A 24377-nucleotide genomic window follows, 5' to 3' on the forward strand; every position below is an offset into this window, starting at 1 on the left:
CACTTACCTCGCGCCTTGTCAGCACTGTTGCAGATTTATCGAAAGCACGGCGCCGGCCGTTGTTGCCGAGAGGTTCTAGGCGCTTCAGTTCGGAACCGCGCTGCTGCTGTCTCGGCCATGGATGTGGGTGCTGTCCTTAGGTTAGCTAGGTTTAAGTAGTTCTAAGTCTCGGGGACTGATGACCTCAGATGTTAAGTCCCATAGTGCTCACAGACATTTGAACCATTTTTTGAAAGCACGGCGGCTAACAGCAAGCAGGCACCGCCTAAACTATATTATTGTTTCTAAATACATTGTATGCGCCATGATAAACAGTGGTGTGGGGAGAGTAACTATCCATATGAAATGATATTCGAAGATAACGTTTTTAGAATGAAGCATATATTCTGAAGACAAAGTAAAACTTCGCGTGATCTTCACACATAACATTGGTCTGAATAATACTACGCTTTTCAAAGTGAACAATGATTTAAAAAGGGTACAAAATTAACAGAGAATTTCTATAAAAATCAAACAGTTTAATAAAAAAAAAGGTTTCAAATGGCTCTGAGCACTATGGGACTTAACTGCTGAGGTCATCAGTCCCCTAGAACTTAGAGCTACTTACACCTAACTATCCTAAGGACATCACACACACCCATGTCCGAGGCAGGATTCGAACCTGCGACCGTAGCGATCGCGCGGTTCCAGACTGTAGCGCCTAGAACCGCTCGGCCACCCCGGCCGGCACAGTTCAATCAATTAATGTGTTAATGCATGATTCAGGGAAGTGCGGCGGTCTTTCTCTCAGCTCTGAGCAGCGAATAGTCATTTCGACAAATTTGGTGGGCAGTGCTGCAGTCTTACAGCAAACTTCTTCTCTCCAAAAACGGATTATTCAAAATTTATATTCCTTTCACCTTTCATTGCCTACCTCATATTAATCCTTGTTGTCCTTTCTTCATCTAACAGATACAATCACAACTCCATACAGCACTGGTGAATACGTCCATCACCTACCACACTTTAACTAAGAATGTATCAGACTGCGCAGAGGCAAAGACTATGCCACAATAAGACCAAAGATTGTGTAACAGTAACACAACTTGCTCTCTCTCTGATGTGCACGTCGATAACATACATAAACCAAATGACATGACCACCTTACACAAAGTCTCGCAATGTAACATTGCAGTTGTTAAAATTTCATTCTGATGAAGACATGCTTAGATGTGTCGAAACCTATGTCAATGTATTTAAAAAAAAACTATTTGCAACCGGTTTGGCTGTTATTCCTCCGTTGGCTGAAATGATGCTTCATAGCGTGCTGTAGTGCAAGAGAAGGAAAATTTTAAATTGTACACTCCTGGAAATGGAAAAAAGAACACATTGACACCGGTGTGTCAGACCCACCATACTTGCTCCGGACACTGCGAGAGGGCTGTACAAGCAATGATCACACGCACGGCACAGCGGACACACCAGGAACCGCGGTGTTGGCTGTCGAATGGCGCTAGCTGCGCAGCATTTGTGCACCGCCGCCGTCAGTGTCAGCCAGTTTGCCGTGGCATACGGAGCTCCATCGCAGTCTTTAACACTGGTAGCATGCCGCGACAGCGTGGACGTGAACCGTATGTGCAGTTGACAGACTTTGAGCGAGGGCGTATAGTGGGCCTGCGGGAGGCCGGGTGGACGTACCGCCGATTTGCTCAACACGTGGGGCGTGAGGTCTCCACAGTACATCGATGTTGTCGCCAGTGGTCGGCGGAAGGTGCACGTGCCCGTCGACCTGGGACCGGACCGCAGCGACGCACGGATGCACGCCAAGACCGTAGGATCCTACGCAGTGCCGTAGGGGACCGCACCGCCACTTCCCAGCAAATTAGGGACACTGTTGCTTCTGGGGTATCGGCGAGGACCATTCGCAACCGTCTCCATGAAGCTGGGCTACGGTCCCGCACACCGTTAGGCCGTCTTCCGCTCACGCCCCAACATCGTGCAGCCCGCCTCCAGTGGTGTCGCGACAGGCGTGAATGGAGGGACGAATGGAGACGTGTCGTCTTCAGCGATGAGAGTCGCTTCTGCCTTGGTGCCAATGATGGTCGTATGCGTGTTTGGCGCCGTGCAGGTGAGCGCCACAATCAGGACTGCATACGACCGAGGCACACAGGACCAACACCCGGCATCATGGTGTGGGGAGCGATCTCCTGCACTGGCCGTACACCACTGGTGATCGTCGAGGGGACACTGAATAGTGCACGGTACATCCAAACCGTCATCGAATCCATCGTTCTACCATTCCTAGACCCGCAAGGGAACTTGCTGTTCCAACAGGACAATGCACGTCCGCATGTATCCCGTGCCACCCAACGTGCTCTAGAAGGTGTAAGTCAACTACCCTGGCCAGCAAGATCTCCGGATCTGTCCCCCATTGAGCATGTTTGGGACTGGATGAAGCGTCGTCTCACGCGGTCTGCACGTCCAGCACGAACGCTGGTCCAACTGAGGCGCCAGGTGGAAATGGCATGGCAAGCCGTTCCACAGGACTACGTCCAGCATCTCTACGATCGTCTCCATGGGATAATAGCAGCCTGCATTGCTGCGAAAGGTGGATATACACTGTACTAGTGCCGACATTGTGCATGCTCTGTTGCCTGTGTCTATGTGCCTGTGGTTCTGTCAGTGTGATCATGTGATGTATCTGACCCCAGGAATGTGTCAATAAAGTTTCCACTTCCTGGGACAATGAATTCACGGTGTTCTTATTTCAATTTCCAGGAGTGTATTTTAACCCTTTCAGACCTGAATTCTTTTTATGGAGGTAGGAAATTTTTTTGTGAGTAAATGCTCTCAGGTGGTTTTTCAATGACTTTAGAGGCAAGATTTACACAAAAATATCTACGTTTTTTCAAAACATGCTTTGTGGACTTGGTTTCATTTTATGGGCTAAAATAACTAATAATGAAGTATTCTCTATTGCAATAAATAGTAAAATGATCATTCAGTATTACCACGCAAAATAACAATAATAATATTAAATTATACAGCCGAATATAGCAAACCAACCACATCCGTGTACTTCGATGGTCAGGAGCTGCTGTGAACTGCTGCATTGATTTCCTGATATTTTTATACTGATGCCCAGCAGTTGGCAGCACTTCCGTATGATGAAAATGTTGAACAGTCACAAAGGAATACCGCGCGACCGCTACGGTCGCAGGTTCGAATCCTGCCTCGGGCATGGATGTGTGTGATGTCCTTAGGTTAGTTAGGTTTAAGTAGTTCTTAGTCTAGGGGACTGATGACATCAGATGTTAAGTCCCATAGTGCTCAGAGCCATTTTCACAAAGGTATACCTCAGGTTTCCATTGGGAAAATTACTCCTGTTACACCTAAGACTCAGTAAAAGTTAATGCACGCAATTGTAGCCAGAGGGTCTGAAAGGGTTAAACAAAATCTTATGCAAAGAATGTCAAATACACTGCTCAATAAATTTTTTATATCGTGTTTATTTGTAGCATCACTTCCTGTATTTTGACAACTTCCTCCATTCACGGTGAGATATTATATTACAGCTCTTATAATTTTTACTTCTCTTGTCTTAGAATATATAACGTTCTTGAACAGCGCTGATAAATTGCGGACATTGTGAGTTGAAACACGAACCACAAACAGCGTCACTTCGCGCGAAGACATCAAACCAAGTAACCGGGGTGTTGGCTTAGCGCATCCCGCGATGCCCCGCGTGTATGCGCTCATGGAGGACAACTCATCCGCTGACGACTGTTTGATATTTTTTCTCGGTCGCCGGGGCGCACGGAGCCGCGTTCGTAGAGCCTAGTTTACACGACGACATAGGGCTGCGCCACTCGTTGCATGGAATTATGTTCGAGTGTAATGACTTTTCTAGAGACTTGAAATCTATTCTGTAGGAATCAGCATGGGTTCCGAAAAAAACGATCGTGTGAAACCCAGCTCGCGCTATTCGTCCACGAGACTCAGAGGGCCATAGACACGGGTTCCCAGGTAGATGCCGTGCTTCTTGACTTCCGAAAGGCGTTTGATATAGTTCCCCACGGTCGTTCAAAGAACAAAGTAAGAGCATACGGACTATCAGGCCAATTGTGCGATTGGATTGAAGAGTTTCTAGATAACAGAACGCAGCATGTCATTCTCAATGGAGAGGCGTGAGAGTGATTTCGGGTGTGCCGCAGGGGAGTGTCATAGGACCGTTGCTATTCACAATATACTGGATAACATCGGAACTTCACTGAGGCTTTTTGCGGATGATGCTGTAGTATATCGAGAGGTTGTAACAATGGAAAATTATACTGAAATGCAGGAGGATCTGCAACGAATTGACGCATGGTGCAGGGAATGGAAATTGAATTTCAATGTAGACAAGTGTAATGGGCTGCGAATACATAGAAAGAAAGATCCTTTATCATTTAGCTACCATATAGCAGGTCAGCAACTGGAAGCAGTTAATTCCATAAATTATCTGGGAGTAGGCATTAGGAGTGATTTAAAATGGAATGACCATATAAAGTTGATCGTCTGTAAAGCAGATGCCAGACTGAGATTCATTGGAAGAATCCTAAGGAAATGCAATCCGAAAACAAAGGAAGTAGGTTACAGTACACTTGTTCGCCCACTGCTTGAATACTGCTCATCGGTGTGGGGATCCGTACCAGATAGGGTTGATAGAAGAGATAAAGAAGATCCAACGGAGAGCAGCGCGCTTCCATACAGGATCATTTAGTAATCGCGAAAGCGTTACGGAGATTGTGGTGTCACCGCCGGACACCACACTTGCTAGGTGGTAGCCTTTAAATCGGCCGCGGTCCATTAGAATACGCCGGACCCGCGTGTCGCCACTGTCAGTGATAGCAGACCGAGCGCCACCATACGGCAGGTCTAGAGAGACTTACTAGCACTCGCCCCAGTTGTACAGCCGACGTTCATAGCAATGGTTCACTGACAAATACGCTCTCATTTGCCGAGACGATAGTTAGCATAGCCTTCAGCTACGTCATTTGCTACGACCTAGCAAGGCGCCATAGCAGTTGATAATTAATATTATGAAGCATGTACCGTAACGAGAGATGTTCTACAATTGTGGATTAAAGTTAAGTATTACATCATCTACGTACTTTATTTGCAATTCTCAAGATATTGTCCTGTTCCAGACCTCACGCCAGTCAGCGTGTAATTAAACGCGCGCATTTCGGCCTCCTCTAGAAACACAGTGTTGGCTCTTCTGCCAACACTACAGAGATGATAAACTCCAGTGGAAGACTCTGCAAGAGGGACGCTCAGTAGCTCGGTACGGGCTTTTGTTGAAGTTTCGAGAACATACTTTCACCGAGGAGCCAAGCAGTATAATGCTCCCTCCTTCGTATATCTCGCGAAGAGACTATGAGGATAAAATCATAGAAATTAGAGCCCACACAGAGGCATACCGACAATCTTTCTTTCCAAGAACAATACGAGACTGGAATAGAAGGGAGAACCGACAGAGGTACTCGAAGTACCCTCCGCCACACACCATGAGGTAGCTTGCGGAGTATGTATGTAGATGTAGACGTAAAATTAGTTGAACGCAAGTGGTATCATATATGACTGTAGACACGGCGACACCAGCATGTAGTTCAGTTTCGTCGTTTTGTGGGTCCCTGAGTCGTGTCTGAAATGAAAGTTTTGGCAGCTGCGCGTCGCAAGAGTTGTGATGGAGTTAAAGTTCGTTGCGTGGAATCGCGGCATTAAAAAAAAAATAAGAAACGTGTTTCGATTCGTGACTGGATGACGAAAAGACGTCAGCTCGGTTGCTCAGCATCCTTGCCGAAATAAATCATAACGGAAGATCAAAGAAGTTCTTTTAATTATCTTAGAATATCACCAGAACTGTTCACGTTTCTTCTAAATAATCATGCAATAAGAAATATAGGTACTGTAATGCATGAAGCACTGTCGCCAGAACTGAAATTACACATCATATTGCGTGCCTTACAATCGAGAACACTCGGCGTGCTATAAGATACGGTTATAGTTGGTGATGATGCTATTTCATGAACACCGATAATTATTAACATTAACAGTAATAATTATGAACATTAGCAACAATAATTATGCGAAGCAGGCCGCATTAAGAAGAGAATGGTTTGCAAACTACTCTCTTGAAAATAGATCTGAACAGTGGCAATATTTCAAAATTCTAACATATGTGAATGGGGAGCACTGCAGCGACGTTTTAAATAGATGTATATTGTATAAAGAATGCAGCTTCTTTAGATTGTATAGCCCTCCCTCCAGACAATAATATTCGTTAACAAAGAGTTAGCCAACTGGAACGATGGGATTTTAGTCTTGTAGACGAGAGCATTGCCACAGCTAGAATTACACTTGCTTGTATTTTTCTTAATTCAGTTGTATATGTGCTCCTAACTCAATAAATTTTGCCCTGCAGCTCAGATATTGCCAAACCATCTATGTTATGATCGCACATGACGGTCTCAGCGGCAGCACTATGTTGCTTACTTTTGTAATCAGCATCACTGAAATCACACGAACATCCATGCAAAGCATAGATATCCAGAAAACGAACGGTGTTCTCCGTTCCCCACTTCATATTTCAGTTTGTCTACGTACACACATAACCTCAAAACTCATGCAACTAGTGTCGCCAAAGTTGGAACACGCCGGAAGTGTTTAGTTTCACCAACGAGTTGCGGAAACACGCCGCACGCATGCGCAGTCTCCGGTAGTGCAGTTGCCTGCAACCTAGTGTCGTCGTGTAAACTAGGCTTAATTCGTGTAGGACGATGCCTAAGCAGGCCGTCGCTTAGCTCCATCCAAAGAGGGTGAACCGCGCCTTTGATTACATACCGAAAGCGCGCAAGGCTCGTTGTCATTCGCTTTCCTTTGCATGGTTTCAAATTTTGCTCGTTTCATGATCATGTTTCAGCGCCACGGTAGTCAAAAGAAGATACGAAGTGTGACTTTTGAACAGAAAAAGTAAATATTTTTATCGTGTTGCACATATTGTAAAGAAGCAGTTTTGGCCATGTATGGTAGATAAAGTGTAAGTTGCTCTTTTTACAGAAGTAGTCTGTTTTCACCACTTTACGCTGTTACAATGTTCAGCTCACAAATTGTGTCCAGCAGTTGAGTATTTACAGTGTGTCGCTGTTGGAACTGCTGTATCAAGTCTCGTAGTGGGAGCGCTTACGTAAGCAGTGCTACCGCCCTTCCGGAGACGCAACGAAGGTTAAACAATGCAGCGAGCGGGGTCGCGGACGTTTTATTGTGGTGCCACACAACAGTGTGTGTGTGTGTGTGTGTGTGTGTGTGTGTGTGTCGCCGCGCTGCTACAGTCCACTGGGGCAGAAGGGAGCAGCGGAATAGGTGGAAACAGGGGCGGCGCTGTCGTTGCTTGGCCCCGTCGCCTCGCTGACGGTCTGGTCTACACGCCGGATGAGTGAGTAGCAGGGAGGAGCTATTCGGGAATTTACGATGCCGCCGGCGGGCGATTGAAGGCGGTTTCCAGAGCCCTGCGCGGCAGCCGGGCGGAATGGAGCGCCGGTGAGCGGAATGCCAGCATGAAAGGCCAGCGGTAGTTCTACAGGCACGGGGACTGCTGCTGCTGCGGTTCCGGTGTTGTGGGGCAGTGGCGGAAAGGAATACTAGGTAGGGACTAGGGGGTGTAAGCACCTCCCTTCACGCACCACCAGCCTTGCTCTACACGAATAACGTGAGCATTCGGTGATGCGTCCTGTTGCCAACATAGAAATGCAATCGGGCGATGTGCCACAGTGGTCTCACCAACCAATTAACCGACCCCGAAAACTATGGATTACAAACAAATATCGGCCGTTACCAAATATTTTTGCTTCTGATGGCGATGGATCCTCACCTGCATCCCTAGAGCAGTAGGAGTGAATTACCCCCACAGTATTTTCGTACAAATAATACAAATACTGAATGATTTATAAATAAAATTTTGTTCAAATTGTTCCAAACGTCCGTAAGTCATGTTTCTACGTAATCGTCTCAGTCGTCTTTTTACCCTCCACCTTGCCCTGTTGGGAGGTAGGTGGTTGTTGTTGTTTCATATATCGCAAAAATACCGATACTGATACCTGTATAAACAAGCATCGAAGTCTAGCATACCCAGAGTTTATAAGGGCAGACCAATCCATTAACAGATGCAGACATTTCGAAAAATATTCGATTGATATTTCTTTAGAAATAACTGTTCTCTCTCTCTCTCTCTCTCTCTCTGTGTGTGTGTGTGTGTGTGTGTGTGTGTGTGTGTGTGTCAGCGAGTGAGTGTTTTGTATATTACGTAAACTGTTTCTCCAGCGTTACGCGGAAGTTGCATAAGTATTATCTTCCGACTTTGGTAGTTGGCTTATCGGTTTTAGCCGAACATTATACTATAGCATTCCGATACTATAGATGCCCATTGCATGCTACTCCATTTCACGTTTCCAGTTTTTCTTACCTTTTTTTTAATCTTTACCATGATTTCGACGGTTTTAAAACGGTCTTCTTCGAAAGATGTAGGACATATTAACAAGATTATGACAGTATGTATGGAACAAAGATAGTAACATTAGAATAAGTAATAGTGGGAGTCGTTGACTCTGTCTAGCACATCCACTTAAGGGGGTAGGACATTAAACGGGCCGACTTGGAGCAGGAGAGGCAACACAGGACATTTTAATTCCTACTGTCTATACTTCTACAAATAAATTCATAAAACTTTGTCAGCATGACCAGAAAGAATTTAGGATTCACACTCGTTCCCGTGGGAGTTCAAAAACATGACAAAATATTTTTTTTACATGTCAAATTTCATCATTTTATCAGTTACTGTTGCTAGCAAGTGTTGCTATAGGTACAGTTTTCTTCATAAGTAAGAGAGATTCTTCGATGAATTTTGCACAGCACACAAACCACACTCACAGGTGTATGAAACTCTAGAATTTTCCAAATCTATTAAAAACTGCGGTAAAAATTCAGATAGTAAACTATAGAATTTGAGTTTTTTCTAAACATGAAGATTAAAATATAACAGCTCATTCATTTTTTCGTAAACTAAAGAAATTCTAGAGTTTCATACCCCTGTAGGTATGGTTTGTATGCTGTGCAAAATTCATCGAATAATCTCTCCTATTTATGAAGAAAAGTGTACCTATAGTAATAAATGCAGCCAGTAGTAAGTGAAAAATTGATGAAATTTCAAACATAAAAAAACAAAATTGTTACGTTTTTGAACTTCCACTGCTAAGAGTGTGAATCCTGAATCCTTTCTGGTCATGCTGACAAAATTTTATGAATTTGTTTGTAAAAGTATAGACAGTGGAAGTTAAAATGTCCTGTGGTGCCTCTCCTGCTCCATGTTGGCCCGTGTGACGTCCTACCCCCCTTAATCACCACTTAAATACTTGACAGGGGTCAATTGGACATGCATAGTGTTGGGCCTCTTATACGGCGTTAATGTTGCTTGAAGCGGTTTTTCTTTGAGACTCATTTTTGTTATGGTTGCATAGTCAAGCAAAAGAGCTTCTCTGCGATTTGCACTTTTGTAAAGAGACTGCTCTGTTTACCTGACCCTGCAGGCTCTTTATAATCCATATGACTTTAATGACACTTCTCTCACCCCCTCTCCTCTCCCTCTTTTCAACTATTTTGTCAATATGTTAATTCTATTAAATGTCGTGTGACTAGGGCCTCCCGTCGGGTAGCCCGTTCGCCGGGTGCAAGTCTTTCGAGTTGATGCCACTTCGGCGACTTGCGCCTCGATGGGTCTGGAATGATGACACCCAATCCCTGAGCGGAGAAAATCTCCGACCCAGCCGGGAATTGAACCCGGGCCCTTAGGATAGATATTCCTTCACGCTGACCACTCAGCTACGGGGGGCGACGTAACTAGAGCTGACGCTACTATACAAGTGACTCATCTTGAAGCTGCTATTCAGCTGGGCCGTCACCAATCGGGCGTGGCCCTGATGTACTCTCCACATAGGGACCGCTGCTGTCACATTGTCGTCCTGGAGAAGAGTCGGTCAGTCAGCGTGCGATTGGCTGGCGTCTTCTCACAGCCGTCTATTCTCTTTCGTTCGCGACTGGCGTGTAGGCACTTGACTTTACACCGTTACAGCCGGGCCGAGACAGCAGCGGAAATGTTGCAACTGTTAATAATAAGTACCAGCGAAATTACACAAGCTTCTCATTGCAGCTACGCGCATACAGGGGAGCGCCACCTACCACAGGTGACTTAAGGTTAGTCCTCTACTTTTCAGCCAGTCGGCACATGTCATTAGCTCTGAAAGTGACATTTTTACGCTCTATAGGACTTAATGTAACGTTTTGTGTTTAAATGTCAGTTTTATACGAATCTTTCAAGGGGCGTACTAAATGGAGTTGCATCACGCGTCAAACATGTGATACTGTTAAAAAAATTAAAAGATTTAAGACAAAACCCTCCACTAGACAGCTACTACTTTATATAATATATTTAAGTGGTGATTACGTGGATGACAAGTATTAGACAGAGTGAATCGCGCAATGACTATGGACAACGTGATTTTACATGAGTATGCATGTATTAAAAATATAACATTTCCCGTAATGTTGCTTATTGTACTGTTACTATCTTTGTTCCATAGACGTATCGTAATGTTGTTAATGAGTTCTACATCTTCTGAACAAAATCGTTTTAAAACTGTCGAAAACCTATAGTTTGCAACTGGTTAGCCGCTGTTTCTAATCCATTGAAGGTTTTGTATGCACAGTTGCTGAAGCGCAGCCATGTTCAAAATCTTAAAATAAGTACTACACGATCACGAAATGATTGCACTCGCCCTCCCGTGGCCATTATTGAAAACATGCGGAGACGTTTTAGTAAACAAATGCACTGGGGATTGAGGAAAATGCATTGCACTGTGAATGCTTTCAGGAGACTTGTACATACAAATGGTTCAGAGTGTCCACGTGAAATATCATAGTGAAAATTCACAATTAGCCGGTCGGAGCGCCCTCACTTCCACCTTCAGTAATATTGTGGTCGACAAATATGGTAGAACTGGCATTTGGCTGAAATTTATTTATCTACACATCTTGTTCCGTAGGACCAAATTGAGTAGCAAATCTCCAAGGTCATGGAACGTGTCAATACATGAATCCGCGCGGGCTAGCAGCGTGGTCTTGGGCGTCTTGCCACGGTTCGCGCAGCTCCCCCGTCGGAGGTTCGAGTCCTCCCTCGTGTGTGTGTGTGTGTGTGTGTGTGTGTGTGTGTGTGTGTGTGTGTGTGTGTGTGTGTGTGCGTGTGTGTATTGTCCTTAAAGTAAGTTGGTTTAAATTAAATTAAGTAGTGTGTAAGCCTAGGGACCGATGACCTCAGCAGTTTGGTCCCATAGGAACTTACTACCAATACATAAAATGACAACATATGTAATGACAGATAAAATAAAATGTTTGTGAACCCAAAACCGTCAAGCTAGAAGTTTAAGTAAACGCAGCGTGACCGCTAAGGTCGTAGGTTCGAATCCTGCCTCGGGCATGGATGTGTGTGATGTCCTTAGGTTAGTTAGGTTTAAGTAGTTCTAAGTTCTAGGGGACTGATGACCACACAAGTTAAGTCCCATAGTGCTCAGAGCCATTTGAACCATTTTTTTAAGTAAACGCAATCAACAACATAACATAGGAATCATCTTAATTTTTCAAGGAACTCCTCGACAGAATAGTGGGAGTGACCCATGAGGAAACTCTTCAGTTTCGATTTCAAAGCGCGTGGATTACAGCTTAGATTTTAGAATTCTTGTGGTAGCTTATTGAAAATGCATGCAGCAGCATACTGCACACCATTCTGCACAAGAGTTAAGGACGTCTGATCCAAATGCAGGTTTGATTTTTGCCGAGTATTAACTGAGTAAAAGCTGCTAATTCTCGTAAATAAGCTGATATTGTTAACAAGGAACGACAGTGAAGGATATATATACATACATATATTGAGAGGCCAATGTCAGACAATATCAGAATACCGAGACTAGAGACCAGGGGTCGACAAGAGGTTGCGAACTTAATACCAGTTATTGCCCGAACTGCCTGTTTCTGAACCAAAAATATCTTTCGAGAATGGGAAGAATTACCCCAAAATATAATACCATACGACATGAGCGAATGGAAATAAGCAAAGTATACTGATTTTCGATTGAACGATCACTTATTTCAGATACCGTTCGAATAATAAAAATGGTCGCATTAAGTCTTTGAACAAGATCCTGAACGTGGACTTCCCAGTTTACTATCTATGTGAACACCTAGAACTTTTAACTGTTTATTCTCACTAATCACATTCCCATTCTGTGAAATTAAAACATCCGGCTTTGTTGAATTGTTTGTTAGAAACTGTAACAACTGAGCCATTAACTTATGCCATGAACTGCACTATTTGAAACAGAGCCAGTGTTACACACAGCATCCTTTACAACCAAGCTAGTGTCATCAGCAAACAGAAATATTTTAGAATTACCTGTAATGCTAGAGGGCATATCATTTATATAAATAAAGAGTGGCCCCAACACTAACCCCTGGGGCACCCCCGATTTGACCGTTTCCCGGTCAGACCCGACATCATAGCCATACTCAACACTGTTGATAATTCTGTCTGCTGTTTAGTAATAGGTGAACATATTGTGAGATATCCCCCGTATTCCATAATGGTCCGACTCCTGGAGCAATAATTTGTGATCAACACAATCAAACGCCCAAGTTAAATAAAAAAATATGCCTAGCGTTCTAAACGTTTGGTTAATCCATCCAGTATCTCACAGAGAAAAGACAATATAGCATTTTCAGTTGTTTTACAATGCCGAACTGTACATTTGATAGCAAATCATTTGATGTTAAGTGATCTTTTATCCTTATATATCGTATAAAAATGGCACGAAAGTAAAATATTAAGCTCTACAATCAAAACCTTTATTTGGCGTTCACATTCGTTCGCTTCGTCAATTCGCAACCAAATTTTCGCTTTCAATCTAGCCTAGAGCTGGGGCTACGCTACGGATCAGTCTGTCGTCACAACCAAATCGACCGATTTCAGTCGAACGTCAGTTGGACCCGACTCATTTTAGCGACTCATTATCAACCGGTCAGCCAGGATACCTTTGCTCCGCTTAGCGTTATACATATCGATCAGTGCAGGAACTTCGACAGGCTCGAGCCAGTGCGAGTACAGTCCACGAAAGCTACCTCGCAAAGGTCTTAATAAAATTTCTTTTGGAATACATGGAATGACAATGTAACGTTCTTTCTTATTTTTGTTTGTAAGACATTGTATCAGTGCCTGAACTGGGAATGCATACAAAACTGTAGTTATTGTGTGGCGTGTTGTAACTTCAAGTGGTGTGCCGACTGTGTGTTATTGTTAGCAACAACTTTATACGAACTGATTCCGCAATGCAACTCCCAATACCAATAAAGAAATACAGTCACTGCAAAATACATTCAGCTCCTTAGGTGTTGAATCCTCTGGCCCTGTTCAAAACTGACAGCTTTAGTCCCTGTACACAAAATAAATAAATAAAGCCGTCTTACCCCTAAAGCAGCAACAGTGGATAGCGATATATTCTGGTTTCTCATGAAGAAGAATAAAATATACTAGCTACAGGCTCAGCGGTGTGCAATGCTGGCCGTAATACTTTGAAATGTACTAGAATTCCTTTGGCTAGTAAATGAAAACATTTACGAAAGAACTCAGTGTCTTTGATAAAACAAGTGTTCTGGACAGGAAGGCGGCATTGTTTTAAGTGAATTACAAAACTAGCTTTTTTAATAGTGAAATTGTATTCGAAGTTATGTTTGGCTTTCCATAACATATGACAATTGAAATTACATTACTCAGAAAAATTACATCCCTTTTACTGAGTCACAAACAATGAGATCTATACAGTAAGTACTACCTAACCTCACTAAAAGAGCGTTAAGACAAATCATCTAATTATGTATACCTGTGTTAATAAATCTTAGAAAGATTACAAATGGGAAATATCTCACTAGCCTATACATAAAATCTGTTTACGTACATTCTGGGGTTACGCAACATAGAATACTGTTACCAATTATCAGCCAACTCATTCACACCAACGCGCTGGCAAAACGAAAGTCATAAAACTTCAACTTCTTTACCTCACTTGCGAGAGCACTTCTGCTTCCACCTCTATATTTCTAGCAATACGTGTACTCGTAATTCCTACATTATAATCTAACACTTGGTGGTTTTACAGAGCACACCACAAACATTGCCTACTGCATCCTCTTTCGCTCACAGACAGATACCCACCACTGTACGCCAAGCGCTCTCTTAATCCAACACTACAATCTCAGATCAGAAGCAGTGTCTTTGGCTCTGCGGTCGTGCAGTCAGCGATCCGCTTTATAGAGCCCATCAGAGACATACATCGTTTGTAATATTAGGTCTACAACTTTGCTTCCGCCGTTTTGCAATAGACGGCAGTAGCGGCAAGTGGGGTTCAGGTGGTTAGTCACAGGTGTAATACAATAAGCTTAGGTATCTGTAAACATAATGCCATAAAAATTTTAGTCGATTTATGATTGCATCATAAGGTTATTTCGATTAAGTACGTCAACTTACGTACCCATTTCTCGCCATTTGCGGGAAGTTTAATTTTCTGCTTTAATATGAAGAAATCTGCGGCTGTGGGTCTTAAAATGCTGGTTCAAGACCAATGGTGAGGAAACTATTAGTGGAAGATCGTGCAGAGAATGTTTTCAATGCCTTAAGAAAGATGATTTTGATGTCAAAGACCGGCATGGCGGTGGAAGACAAAGTTTTCGTAGCTACTGAAACAGACGACAGTCACAGGACATCATTATCGAAAGCAATTGATGCGTTCGAGCCCAGCACTGAAACACAAACGGCCACAATACAGCGATATACACGTAAAGGTAATTTTGCAGCAGGTCGGTGCTCGCCCCATGTCGCAAAACCTATCAAAATATACATGGAAACGTTGAAATGAGAAGTCCTATCCCTCCCGCCGTATTCTCCATACGTTGCTCTCTCTGACTACCACCTTTTTCGATCAGTGGCATACAGTCTGGCTGACCAGCACTTCCGATCATATGAACAAGTGCAAAATTGAATCGATTCATGGGTCTTCACAAAAGACGCCCAGTTCTTTCGCCAAGGGATTCGTATGCTATCCGAAAGATGGGAGAATGTAGTGACCAGCGATGGGCAATACTATGAATCGTACTTTTTTGTAAGTTTTTCACAATAAAACCCCGAACTTCGAGAAAAAACGGCGGAAGCAAATTCGTAGACCTAGTATAATAATTTCATTTAAGTTTACGTTAGTATCATTACAATATTCGGGTGCCACAAATAAGTGTACTCCAGTAGACTCCTTCCAGCTTTGCATCTGAGACTCCCGCTGGTGGCGGCCGGGGTGGCCGAGCAGTTGTAGGCGCTACAGTCTGGAACCGCTCTGCTGCTACGGTCGCAGGTTCGCATCCTGACTCGGGCATGGGTGTGTGTGATGTCCTTAGGTTAGTTAGGTTTAAGTAGCCAGAATGAGATTTTCACTCTGCAGCGGAGTGTGCGCTGATATGAAACTTCCTGGCAGATTAAAACTGTCCTACCTGCCGGACCGAGACTCGAACTCGGGACCTTTGCCATTCGCGGGCAAGTGCTCTACCAACTGAGCTACCCAAGCACGACTCACGCCCCGTCCTCACAGCTTTACTTCTGCCAGTACCTCCTCTCCTACCTTCCAAACTTAACAGAAGCTCTCCTGCGAACTTTGCAGAACTAGCACTCCTCAAAGAAAAGATATTGCGAAGACATGGCTTAGCCACAGCCTGGAGAATGTTTCCAGAATGAGATTTTCACTCTTCAGCGGAGGTTTAAGTAGTTCTAAGTTCTAGGGGACTGATGACCTCAGCAGTTAAGTCCCATAGTGCTCAGACCCATTTGAACCACTTCCGTTGGTGTGTTATAGACGTTCTCACAGACGGTGATGGTTTGCCGGTGCTTCAGCTTACTGCTTGGTGCAAGTGAGTACTATTGCTGCCTGACTTTGACTGTGCAGTTCATTCGCGTTCACCTTCACAATTCTTGCATTTCAAGTAACGTTAATTCAGTATAGCTTCTTATCGATTTGCAGTGGGACTTCTATAACCGTTGTGGTCTGTCCTACTCCATGAAAGCACATGGCTCTATTATTCATTAATACCTGTTCAATCATCGAATATAAGTGAAGCTATTTTAATAGTCACTTGGCTTAACTACTGGTTACGGTGTCATGACTAGCCTTCCGAGATGTCACGTTTATCTGTGGCAGCAGGTTTCGTGCTTGTGTTTCGGTCCTGCTGCTGTCTTATCAACGACTGCCGCCCCAGTAACCGCACGCCGTCAGCGAGACCCGTATTTCATCTCCCTCTCTCTCTGCGGTCTTTAATTCTCGCAAGACTGCTGAAGACAGGATGCCAAGTACAAGACAGGGCACGAATTTTCAGAGCAAGTGCAAGAGATAAAAAGGGAAGGAGCTGAACAAATGAGGACCGTCTTCTGCGCCAAGTTATCTGTGACGGCCCGAGATAACTGACTTCAAGGAACGTGGAACTGCGCTGGCGATAATAACTTTTACCCTGCTGTCTCACTGGCTTTCTGCCCTTGCTTTCTGCAGAACTAGATCAGAAGTGAAACCTGCCTCCACTTTCCTTCTGTCAAGAACAGTGCCGTTTTCTTCCAGACGGGCCGATTTTCCTTTATATTCCACTTACATATGTGTAATGCAGGATGGAATAATGACAATATTATGAAAAGGATAGATTACTAATCACCATATAGCTGAGATGCTGAGTCGCAAATAGACACAACAAAAAGACTGTCAAACAAATAAGCTTTCGGGTTGGATTGAAGAGTTTTTAGCAAACAGAACACAACGTGTTGTTCTCAATGGAGAGACGTCTGCAGACGTTAAAGTAACCTCCGGCGTGCCACAGGGGAGTCTTATGGGACCATTGCTTTTCACAATATATATAAATGACCTAGTAGATAGTGTCGGAAGTTCCATGCGGCTTTTCGCGGATGATGCTGTAATATACAGAGAAGTTGCAGAATTAGAAAATTGCAGCGAAATGCAGGAAGATCTGCAGCGGATAGGCACTTGGTGCAGGGAGTGGCAACTAACCCTTAACATAGACAAATGTAATGTATTGCGAATACATAGAAAGAAGGATCCTTTATTGTATGATTATATGATAGCGGAACAAACACTGGTAGCAGTTACTTCTGTAAAATATCTGGGAGTATGCGTGCGGAACGATTTGAAGTGGAATGATCATATAAAATTAATTGTTGGTAAGGCGGGTACCAGATTGAGATTCATTGGGAGAGTCCTTAGAAAATGTAGTCGATCAACAAAGGAGGTGGCTTACAGAACACTCGTTCGACCTATACTTGAGTATTGCTCATCAGTGTGGGATCCGTACCAGGTTGGGTTGACAGAGGAGATAGAGAAGATCTAAAGAAGAGCGGCGCGGTTCGTCACAGGGTTATGTGGTAAGAGTGATAGCGTTATGGAGATGTTTAGCAAACTCAAGTGGCAGACTCTGCAAGAGAGGCGCTCTGCATCGCGGTGTACCTTGCTGTCCAGGTTTCGAGAGGGTGCGTTTCTGGATGAAGTATGGAATGTATTGCTTCCCCCTACTTATACATCCCGAGGAGACCACGACTGTAAAATTAGAGAGATTCGAGCGCGCACGGAGGTCCTTCTTCCCGTGAACCATACGCGACTGGAACAGGAAAGGGAGGTAATGGACAGTGACACGTAAAGTGCCCTCCGCCACACGCCGTTGGGTGCCTTGCGGAGTATAAATGTAGATGTAAATGAAAAAAAAAGGCCTTCGTCGGAATTAGATAAAACACACGACACACACACAGACACACACACACACACACACGCATGACTTCAGCATTGTTTGATAGTCTTTTTGTTGTGCTTACCTACGACTCAGCATTTCCACTACATTGTGAGTAGCAATCTATCCTTTTCATATTATTGTCACACATATGTGTGTTACACAAACATTTAACATTTCTCACAGATGTGTGAAAACTTATTTCATTTTTATCTATAGCCTAAGCGGTAACAGTTCTCACCATTGCGAACTGAATGGACCACTGAACAGCTTCATACTTCTAAAAACTTTGAAGTCAACTAAACACAGGACTAATATACAGGGGTATAAGTGCAGAATTTTTATTGGTGGCTGAGTATAGTGTCCTGAACATTATTCCATTAGTATTTACATCATTTTCAGACTAATAATTATCGCTATTATGAGTAGTATGTTTTTAGGTTGGTTAGTACCTAGTGACAAGAGCGAGCCATTAATGCTCATTTTTCCCTGGGCATCAGTTGTGTTATTGAAGTGTGGATGTGTGGACGCAAAATGCTTAGTCCACAGTGACCGACGGAGTCCACTTAATAGTGCAGTTACGGCCATGGAGAAAACATGTGTTTGAGGGAAGACTGTTCGATACAGAGGAAAACAACCAACACACTGATGTGTGTGCATATAAAGTTAACACACAAAAATATCTGCACTCATTCCTGTTACACCCTGTATACAGTATCAGAATGAAAAATGCTCATATTACACCACAAAAAAAGGCGAATATCCCCTTGGCAGAATCAAGGTTGTAAAAAACGCGAACTAAATTTTCTATTTCCTGGCAGTTTCAGAGATAATTACATCGAAATATCATAAGATAAGACGAAACGTGATGTCATCCTCCTATGAACAAATCCACCGCCAGAAATTTTATACCTTCAAGAAAGACGTTTTTAGCTGTTACATATATTACATATGTTTACATATTGTTTACTGTGGCTGGCGAGTCCCCTGCATTTTGAACACAGGATCAGGGACCTTAGCCATTAAGTTGCAAGATGTAGGTGTTCCACTACCGTGAAGCTAAGAGACCTCACCGCTTTGGGGAAGTAGGTTTAACTCGTAAAAAAGCGTGAATATGTTAAGGTGTTTTGATTTAAATATCTTTGAAACTAAGATAAGTCGAAAACCTAGTTCTCCTCCTTTAATTCCTATCACTAGCTGGTTCCTTTCTTTTAAATTCCTAACTCTGCCCAGCACACATTCACCTATTTTGTGCTACAATACGGTCGCAGGTTCGAATCCTGCCTCGGGCATGGATAAGTGTGATGTCCTTAGGATAGTTAGGTTTAATTAGTTCTAAGTTCTAGGCGACTGATGACCTCAGAAAATAAGTCCCATTGTACTCAGAGCCATTTGAACAATTTTTTTTGCTACAATGAGAGAATTTTTCATTCTGGTTCCCAATTTTTTCTCTGCCATAATTTTGACATTATACCACCATAGTTTGGCGACTGATGTACAGTTTTGTTGATTCGGTCAACGTCTGATCTGTTATAGGTAATTTTATTGTCTTTTGCATCTTGTTGCCTACATTATGGCAATAGATAAAGCTTTCACAAAGCAACAAGTTGACCATCACAAGTATTTGTCTACCTTCTTACAAAATTTGAATCGATTAGCAAAAGTTTGAAACATATAAGTGACCCACGCAAAGTAAAATAAAATAAATAAATAAACGTGTTTTTAGCACGTAAAATCCAAATGAACTAGATATTTGAAAGTGAGTTCAAAGTTTGTCCACATTTAGCTCGACTTTAAACCATCGTATCTCGACAATTGATGAAGAGTACTGGTAAAAAAAAAATAAAAAAAAACATTCTGAGTTTATCCAAGAATGGTTCAACTGGCTCTAAGCACTATGGGACTTAACATCTGATATGATCAGTCCCATAGTGCTCAGAGCCATACCGGCGTATCACCCGGCGTCATGGTATGGGGTGCCGTTGGTTACACGTCTCGGTCACCACTTGTTCGCATTGACGGCACTTTGAACAGTGGACGTTACATTTCAGATGTGTTACGACCCGTGGCCCTACCCTTCATTCAATCCCTGCGAAACCCTACATTTCAGCAGGATAATGCACGACCGCATGTTGCATGTCCTGCACGGGCCTTGCTGGATACAGAAAATGTTCGACTGCTGCCCTGGCCAGCACATTCTCCAGATCTCTCACCAATTGAAAACGTCTGGTAAATGGTGGCCGAGCAACTGGCTCGTCACAATCCGCCAGTCACTACTCTCGATGAACTGTGGTATCGTGTTGAAGCTGCATGGGCAGCTGTACCTGCACATGCCATCCAAGCTCTGTTTGACGCAACGCCCAGGCGTATCAAGGCCGTTATTACAGCCAGAGGTGATTGTTCTGGGAAGTGATTTCTCAGGATCTATGAACCCAAATTGCGTGAAAATGTAATCACGTGTCAGTTCTGGTATAATATAATTGTCCAATGAATACCCGTTTATCACCTGCATTTCTTCTTGGTGTAGCAATTTTAATGCCCAGTAGTGTATATAATCATGATGCTGTTCTACATATGGTTTGTCGGCTCCTTTTACCCGTCTCTTACCTGACATGTCTGCGATCTATATGGCAGTCAGTATGCTTGTTGGGTTGAGCACTATTGGATACTTAATATCCATAGTGGTGTAGTCTAATAAAGATATTTACGCGACTTCCTGTAATGTGACTACTGTTGAATTCTTAATTCCATAGATACTTCCCAGTAATATAGTGGTACGAATTTGATGGTAAAGGTGTTTTAAAAAAGTTATAAAAAAGTTTAACGTACGTAATATCTAATGTAGTTTGGGTATCTAAGGCCTATCTCTTGCATAGACGCAAGGATACTTTTTACCTTGCGTATTTTGACTTTTACCTCTTACTGTCGTCATCGTAGAGTATTCCTGTCTTTCCTTGATCTAGAATATTATCTACAACCATTGAGTACAACTGTAGCGGTTCAATAGTTGCAATGCCTTTTGTTGGTTCGTCCCTTGTATGTACTTACTTTAAATAGCCCCAGTTCTAATAGCGAACACAGCCCCCTCCCCCTCACATTTTTTTTACTTCACCTGACATATGATCATGGTACTGTTTTACATATGATTTGTCGGTTCCTCGTACCCGTCTTTTACCTTTTGTCAACTAGGCGTCTGCCATGTATAGTTATGTTTTGAAGACAATAGATATGCTGGACTGATGGTTACATTACTACAACACTTCTGTTTTGTTAATACGTCTATGACGATACTAAAGATTTTACCATATGTATGAACAACTAATTAATTCTGACAGTGTATATTATGGAGTTTTATTAAGACTGAGTTCTTTTAATTAAGTAAATTTACATGTAACACTTGCAGCTATTAAGCAATACGCTATCTATTTTAATGTAATTTATTGTTCTGATATAACATTTATTGTATAATTCTCATCGCGTAAAGTAATGTGCAACACTTGATTCTTTTAGTCAATATGCTCTGTATTGCTGTGTTATATCCTCCACAGTTTTGGCCTGAAGATGACATAGTGTAACGTCAAAAATTGTTGCCTGGAAATAAACCTTTATAACTGCGATTGGTATTGTTTTTATTGAACATGATATTTTATGCTGGCGATTTCGCCTCTAGTAACATTGGATGGTAAATCACACATTACGTAGGGCTACCCATATACTTTTGATTAGACTGTGTAGAGAACTGTAATTCTACTCTTTTACGAATCAGCAAGTCCGTAATTTGTAGAATCAACAGGTGCCTCAATTTTCACAAACAGTGATGTATTATAGAGCATACACTAAAGTGCCAAAGAAAACTGGTATAGGGATGCGTATTGAAATACAGGTAGAATACGGCGCTGCGGTAGGCAGCGCCTGTATAAGACAATAACTGCCTGTCGCAGTTGTTAGATCGACTACTGCTACTACAATGGCAGGTTATCAAGATTTAGCTGAGTTAGAACGTGATGCTATAGACGGCGCACGTGCGATGGGACACAGCACCTCCGACGTAGCCGTGGAGTGAGGATTTTCGCGTACTACCATTTCAAGACTGTGCCATGAATACCAAATCTCCGACATCGCTGCGGCCGGAAAAAATCCTGCAAGAGCATGAACTACGACAAGTGAAGAGATTCGTTCAACGTGACAGAAGGCCAACCCTTCCGCCGATTGCCGGAGATTTCAGTGCTGGGCCATCCACAAGTGTCAGCGTGCGAACCATTCAACAAAACATCATCGATAATGGCATTCGGAGCCGAAGGCTCACTCGTGTACCCTTGATGACTGGACGACACAAAGCTTCACGCCTCGCATGGGCCCGCCAACACCGACATTGGGCAGCTGATGACTGGAAACATGTTGCCTGGTCGGACGAGCCTGGTTTCAAATTGTATCGAGCGGATGGACGTGTACAGCTATCGAGACAACCTCATAAATCCGTGGACCCTGCTTGTCAGCACGGGATTCTTCAAGCTGGTGCAGGCTCTGTAATGGTGTGGGGCGTGTGCAGTTGGAGTGATATGCGACCCCTGATACGTCTAGATACTACTCTGACACGAACGTAAGCATTCTGTCTGATCACCTGCACCCATCAATGATCATTGTGCTTTACGACGGGCTTGGGCAATTCCAGCGGGACAATGCGACACCCCACACGCCCAGAACTGCTACAGAGTAGCTCCAGGAACACTGTTCTGAGTTTACACACTTCCACTGGCCATCAAACTCCCCAGACACAAACATTATTGAGCGTATCTGGGGTGCCTTCCAACGTGTTGTTCAGAAGAGCTCACCACCCCCTCGTACTCTTATGGATTTATGGACAGCGTTGCAGCATTCATGTCAGTTCCCTCCACCACTACTTCAAATATTAGTCGAGTCCATGTTACGTTATGTTGCAGCACTTCTGCGTGCTCACTGGGGCCCTATACGATATTTGGCAGGTGTACCAGTTTTTTTGGCTCTTCAGTTGAAGTTTTATAACGAAAATAACTCCAAACTTCACTTACGAGAATAAAACTATCAGTATGTACCCATTACGAATGAACCTATATTAACTATTGGCGCGAAACATTACGCGAATAAAAAAATCAAACGATTTTTTTGACATCTACATCTACATTTATACTTCGCAAGGCACCCAACGGTGTGTGGCCGAGGGCACTTTATGTGCCACTGTCATTACCTCCCTTTCCGGTTCCAGTCGCGTATGGTTTGCGGGAAGAACGACTGCCGGAAAGCCTCCGTGCGCGCTCGAATCTCTCTAATTTTACATTCGTGATCTCCTCGGGAGGTATAAGTAGGGGGAAGAAATATATTCGATACCTCATCCAGAAACGCACCCTCTCGAAACCTGGACAGCAAGCTACACCGCGATGCAGAGCGCCTCTCTTGCAGAGTCTGCCACTTGAGTTTGCTAAACATCTCCGTAACGCTGTCATGCTTACCAAATAACCCTGTGACGAAACGCGCCGCTCTTCTTTGGATCTTCTCTATCTCCTCCGTCAACTCGACCTGGTACGGATCCCACACTGATGAGCAATGCTCAAGTATAGGTCGAACGAGTGTTCTGTAAGCCACCTCCTTTGTTGATGGACTACATTTTCTAAGGACTCTCCCAATGAATCTCAGTCTGGTACCCGCCTTACCAACAATTAATTTTATATGATCATTCCACTTCAAATCGTTCCGCACACATACTCCCAGATATTTTACAGAAGTAACTGCTACCAGTGTTTGTACCGCTATCATATAATCATATAATAAAGAATCCTTCTTTCTATGTATTCGCAATACATTACATTTGTCTATGTTAAGGGTCAGTTGCCACTCCCCGCACCAGGTGCCTATCCGCTGCAGATCTTCCTGCATTTCGCTGCAATTTTCTAATTCTGCAACTTCTCTGTATATTACAGCATCATGCGCGAAAAGCCGCATGGAACTTCCGACACTATCTACTAGGTCATTTATATATATTGTGAAAAGCAATGGTCCCATAACACTCCCCTATGGCACACCAGAGGTTACTTTAAAGTCTGTCGACGTCTCTCCATTGAGAACAACATGCTGTGTTCTGTTTGCTAAAAACACTTGAATCCAGCCACCCAGCTGGTCTGATATTCCGTAGGCTCTTACTTTGTTTATCAGGCGACAGTGCGGAACTGTATCGAACGCCTTCCGGAAGTAGAGGAAAATAGCATCTACCTGGGAGCCTGTATCTAATATTTTCTGGGTCTCATGAACAAATAAAGCGAGTTGGGTCTCACACGATCGCTGTTTCCGGAATCCATGTTGATTCCTACAGAGTAGATTCTGGGTTTCCAGAAACGACATGATACGTGAGCAAAAAACATGTTCCAAAATTCTACAACAGATCTACGTCAGAGATATAGGTCTATAGTTTT

The sequence above is a fragment of the Schistocerca serialis genome, chromosome 6 (genome assembly GCF_023864345.2).
Source record: "Schistocerca serialis cubense isolate TAMUIC-IGC-003099 chromosome 6, iqSchSeri2.2, whole genome shotgun sequence".
NCBI lineage: Eukaryota > Metazoa > Arthropoda > Insecta > Orthoptera > Acrididae > Schistocerca > Schistocerca serialis.